Raw genomic sequence first — 5,117 nt, 5'->3', positions numbered from 1 at the left:
GTCAGCCTTCCTGCTCCTCTGATGCTGCTTGGCCTGCTGTGTTCATCCAGCTCTACACCTTGTTTTCTCAGATTCTCCAGCATCTGCAGTTCCTACTATCTTTGATACAAGATATGGTGGTTTCTGCGAACAGCCGAAAGTTTGATGCAATCTGATACGTTCTGCGAGTTTGTGGAACCTATAGCCTACGTACTTGACATCACACTGGCAGTGATGCATATATAACATTACAGGTAGTCCTCCTATAATACGATAGTTGCATTATTGTGTGACCTTGCACTCTCAAATTGCCATAGAGAATCACATTATAGGGAAATTGTAGTGGAAAATCACTATACCTGGACAGCTGAAAGTTCGTGTTATCCAGACAGTTTCCACTATTCATCAATCGTGTTGCAGCCAATTCGTGCTAATGAAACATGCATTATAGCAGAACTACCTGTACTCATTTGTGAGAAGGGCAGAACATCTTGTTAGCTTGACATCAGCATCCTAGGTGAACACCACGATCAAGTGTCTGCCTTAGGCCTTTCATAAATTTGCACAATATACAATGAAACAGCACCAGATCATGGAAAGCAAAGGATGGCTTTGATGCATGTTATTTCAGCATCATGTTTGCACATGAACAATCCACTTTGGCCTCAGGTATGTGGTTGCTGGTAAGGCCAGTGTTATAGGGCATAGATCTGTGGGAATCTATATTGACCAGCAAAGGTAGGTTTGTAATTCAACCAGGACCTCTTGACTATTCCATTTGAAATATGAATTTGAACACAAGATGAAACACATTAAGAGATGTATCAAAATTCTTGCATTCAGATGCAGATTCATATGTAGCAAATTTCATGTTGATGATCTGCTGCTATGCTTGAATCTGCAGCTGCATGTAAAAATTTCCTTGCATGTTTTAATGGGCTTCATCCAATGGCAAATTCAGGTTTGAAACGGAATGTCAAATGAGCTCACTTTATTCAATCTCCTAGTTGACAAATTGGTCAGGGGTTCTCTACGACTACTTACTGCAGATCTGCCTTCATGAGTGAGTACATTACTTCGGGATTCTTTCAGCAAAGCTGAAATAGGCGGCGTTAAAGCTGCCAACAGCATCCCGTCCCACCGCCACCCCCCACACCCCCCCAACCAATTGCTTCTCTGTCACAGCAGCTCTTGTTTTTTCCACAGAACTGTTCATTGGTGGGCCCAGAGGTCGCCCTGATGGAGTGGGCACAGAGGCTCTGGAGAATGATCACAAGGGTAGCATGCCCAATGAAATGTGAGGGGTGAGGGCTGCTGGGAAACATTTTGCAAATATACAGTAAGCTTTATTTATTTTCATTTGAATTGTAAACTGTAGGAAGTTGCAGCTTGATGCCTGTATGCCTGCCCACTTAACAAGCTGTGAGCACTTTATAGATGTTTGAGTCGTCGAGCGTGATCATCTGCAATCAGAGCGTGTTCCAAGTTGCACTGATGACTATCCATTAATGCCTGGTGCGAGTTCAAAAGTTCATTCATTCTACCATAATGTATCACTTCACGTTTCCTGGCATTAAACTTAATCTGCCATGTGTGCTCATTCTACCAGCCTGTCTCAATTTTCTTAGTCTGTCACTATCCTCTCAGTTCACAATACTTCCAAGTTATGTCACCATGCATTTTAAATTTGTGTCCAGCACTCCAAAGTCTAGATTATTTAAGTGCATCAAGAAAAACTTTGGCCCTAGTACCAATCCCTGGGGAATTTTGCTGGTGCTTTGCTACATACCACAAAAGACTATCACTTCTCTGTTTTCTGTCTCTTGGCTGACTTGATGTTAATGCTGCCATGGTCCCTTTTGCTCCTTATTATTGGATTCAGTTTTGCTGATAAGCCCATTATGTGATACCTTATCAAGCACCTTTTACATAGGCCAAGTATGCAACATCAATCCTGTTATTCTCATCAACCTTCATTGTTAGTTCATCAAAAAGATCAATCAAAATTGAACCCTAGTTCTGTGTTTGCTCCTTTTATGGAATTCTCAACCTCTATAACTATTTTTTAATGATGTTTGCATTTATACCCCCAGATTCCTATGTTCTTACATCTCTTTTACACATTTAGGCCTATAGTGTATGGTCCACAGAAAGTCAAAGACTGGGCATATCCCAAAAGATGCACGTTGGGATTTCTTGACTCTGATACTGTGACTACACCGTTACTGCCCGATAACTGGAACCCTCTGAATAAATTCCTAACTCGGAGTCTGAGACTTTGGAGGCCTCCAGTTCAATCCTTTTTCTTTCTGGCAAAGTATTAAAACCTACTTTTAATTCTCGGTAAACTATAAAACTAAAGCCCCTGCCCCGATTACACACACAGCCCCACAGATGCCCATGATTGTCACTTTTCTCCCCACCCCCTTCAGAAAGCTGCAACATAGAGGGACTTGGGGGTATAGGGACGGCACAGGACAGTGATCTCGATTCCAGCCTTGGTCGACGGTGTAGAGTTTGTATGTTTTCCCTGAATCTGTCTGGGTTTCCTCCAGGTACTCCAGTTTCCCTCCTATAGTCCAGAGATGTGCAGGTTAGGTGGATTGGCCATGCTAAATTTCCCCGTAATGTCCAGGGACGTGCAGTCTAGGTATAGTAGCTATGTTAAATGCAGGGTTATGTGGATAGGTTTGGGGAGGGGTTGAGTCTGGGTGGGATGCTATTCAGAGAGCCTTACATACTCGGGCTGGATGGCCTCTATCTGCACTGTAGGGATTCTCTAATTCTACTTGTGAACGAAACAGAAGCTAGTACCTAGGTGCAGCAGGTAATCAAGCAGGCTAATGGAATGTTGACCATTATTTCAAGTGGCTTGGAGTATAACAGTCTGGAGGCCTTACTGCAACTCTGCTGGTGAGACCACAACTGGAGTGCTGTGAGCAGTTTTGGTCCCCTTATTTAAGAAAAGATATTATTGGAGGCAGTTCAGAAAAGGTTCACTGGGATGATCCCTGGTATGGAGGGATTGTCTTATGAACAATGGCTAAACAGGTTGGGACTCATCATTGGAGTATAGAAGAATAAAGGTGATCTCATTGAAACTTCTAAGATCCTTAAGGAGCTTGACAGGGTAAATGCTGAGAGGATGTTTCCTCTCATGGAAGAATCTAAGACCAAAGGGCAATAAATGCTGGCCTAGCCGGCGATGTCCTCATCCCACAAATGAATGCATTTAAAAAATAGTGTCAGAATAAAAGGATGATTTAAGACAGAAACGAGGAGGAATGAGTCTTTTGGAATGCCTTACCACTGAGAGCTGGGCTGAGTTGGTAGAATACATGTGTATATTTAAGGCTGAGATAGATTCTTGATCAGTAGGGGAGATTGAGGGTTACAAGGAAAATGCAGGATAATGGATGTGAGGATGGCTTATTTCTGTTCTTATTTCTAACGGTTTTATGGAAAAGCAATTGGTGTGCTGGAACTAGTTGAGGAGTGGCTAGGGTGAAACAATAAACTACCCTGTTCAGAAGCCTGCAGGTGGAAGAGAGGGGAAGATGTGCTCAGTGGTGACATCAGGTGCAGTCAAACCTGCTGAGTATTTCCAACGTTTTCTGTTTTTATTTCAGATTCCAGCACTGCTGTTATAGAATTTGGGAAATTAGGGAAAATGAAAATTCCGACAAGAGGGTTGAAGGTACTATTTTTGTGTCTCCAGAATAAGCTTGAGACAGTATTTGCAAGTTTAGTCCAATGTTTTGCATGGTATGAGTTAGTAAGTAAAAAAAGTACTGTTGGCCGTAAAGTGGATACAAATATGTTAGACCAAAATATTGTTTGGTTGTGGTGCAGGAGTGCAACATATGCAAATTTGTCAGGGATATAATTCCAAGTGAACAATTCAGTAGTGTCCTCATATCAAATTATTCTGGCTGAGAGTCATTGTGCTGAGTGCAAATTGAAGATACTGCACACAAGTGAAGGGGTAAAATATTCAAACCGTTTGCTTCAGACCTTGGTCACACTTTGTTGAGAGATGTGGGTGCGCTTCGAATAGGTTCGATGTAAGTGATGACGTGCATTATAAGTAGATTTGAGTGAAATAGAGAAAGACGATAGGCAGAAAATTACTTCCTGCTTTTGAGGAAAAGGATAAAGAAAGTTAGAAGGATAGCTGAAATGTGTACTAAAGCAATTTGGAGTAGGAAAGTCTTTACAGAGTGAGGAGGAAGAGCATAATTTTGTAGCTGTAAGGGAACTAAGCACCATTTGTTGGCGACAAGTAGGTTAAATGATCTTGCTTATCAGTTGCCAGTCTGAGGAACGGTTTGAACTTGTTTGAAAGGAAATTTTGAAGGCAATGGGTGAATTCATTCATTGTGATCTGTACTGGGTCAACAAGATGAATAGGCAAGAGGCCCTGATTGGCAAGTATCATGAACTAGATCTCGGGAGTCCAATCTTAGGCTTTTAGCAGACCAGTGTGCAAATTGACATCAGGTTAAAAAGATTTAAGGAGGTAATAATCTGATTGAAGGAGTAATGTGGAAAGGAGGGCTTCAATTTTATGGGACATTGGTTCCAGTAATGGGGCTGGAAAGAACTGTGTTGTTGGAATGGTTTGCCACTAAATTGGGCTAGAACAGGGTGCTAGTGGCAATGATAAATATGGTGACCATGAGGATTTCAAACTGGGCAGAGAATGGGAAATTCTTCGCGTTAGCCTGACCTCAGTCGTTGATAAGATTTTAGAGTCCTTTTATTAAGGATGAGATTGCGGAGTGCTTGGTAGTGCATGAAAAATAGGGCTGAGTCAAAATGGCCATGCCCAGGGGTCACCGATCTGCTGGAATTTTTTGAGGACTGGCATGGATAGAAGATTGACTGATTGGCAGAAGACAGAGTGAGGATAAAGAGGGCTTTTCAGGATGGCAGCTGGAGAATAGTGAGAGTTCCACAGAGGACGCACGACATGTCAACGATCTGGCTGTAGGAACTGAGGGCATTATTCCTAAATTTGCAGTTGAACAAAAATAGGTGAAGGTGCAGGGAGTGTTGAGGAAGTGGGCAGGCTGCAGAAGGACTTGGACAGTCTAGGAGATTGGGCAAAGAAGTGGCAAATGGAATACAATGTGGGA

The 5,117-nt window shown here is 42.3% G+C and overlaps 1 protein-coding gene and 1 long non-coding RNA gene across 3 annotated transcripts in view; one reads left to right on the top strand and one right to left on the bottom strand.

The window, feature by feature from the left end:
• Positions 1-5,117, bottom strand: part of dync1h1 (dynein, cytoplasmic 1, heavy chain 1) — a 136,575-nt gene that overhangs the window by 119,092 nt on the left and 12,366 nt on the right. The gene's annotated exons all lie outside the window — the stretch shown is intronic.
• Positions 1-5,117, top strand: part of LOC125483636 — a 16,593-nt gene that overhangs the window by 3,322 nt on the left and 8,154 nt on the right. The window contains exon 2 of the long non-coding RNA XR_007262571.1: positions 3,667-3,669. This is a non-coding gene — a long non-coding RNA (uncharacterized LOC125483636). The remainder of the gene's footprint in view (positions 1-3,666; positions 3,670-5,117) is intronic.

The sequence above is a fragment of the Rhincodon typus genome, chromosome 8 (genome assembly GCF_021869965.1).
Source record: "Rhincodon typus isolate 14 chromosome 8, sRhiTyp1.1, whole genome shotgun sequence".
Lineage (NCBI taxonomy): Eukaryota > Metazoa > Chordata > Chondrichthyes > Orectolobiformes > Rhincodontidae > Rhincodon > Rhincodon typus.
Note: the sequence above shows the minus strand (reverse complement) of the source record. Positions and strands in the feature narration are given on the sequence as shown.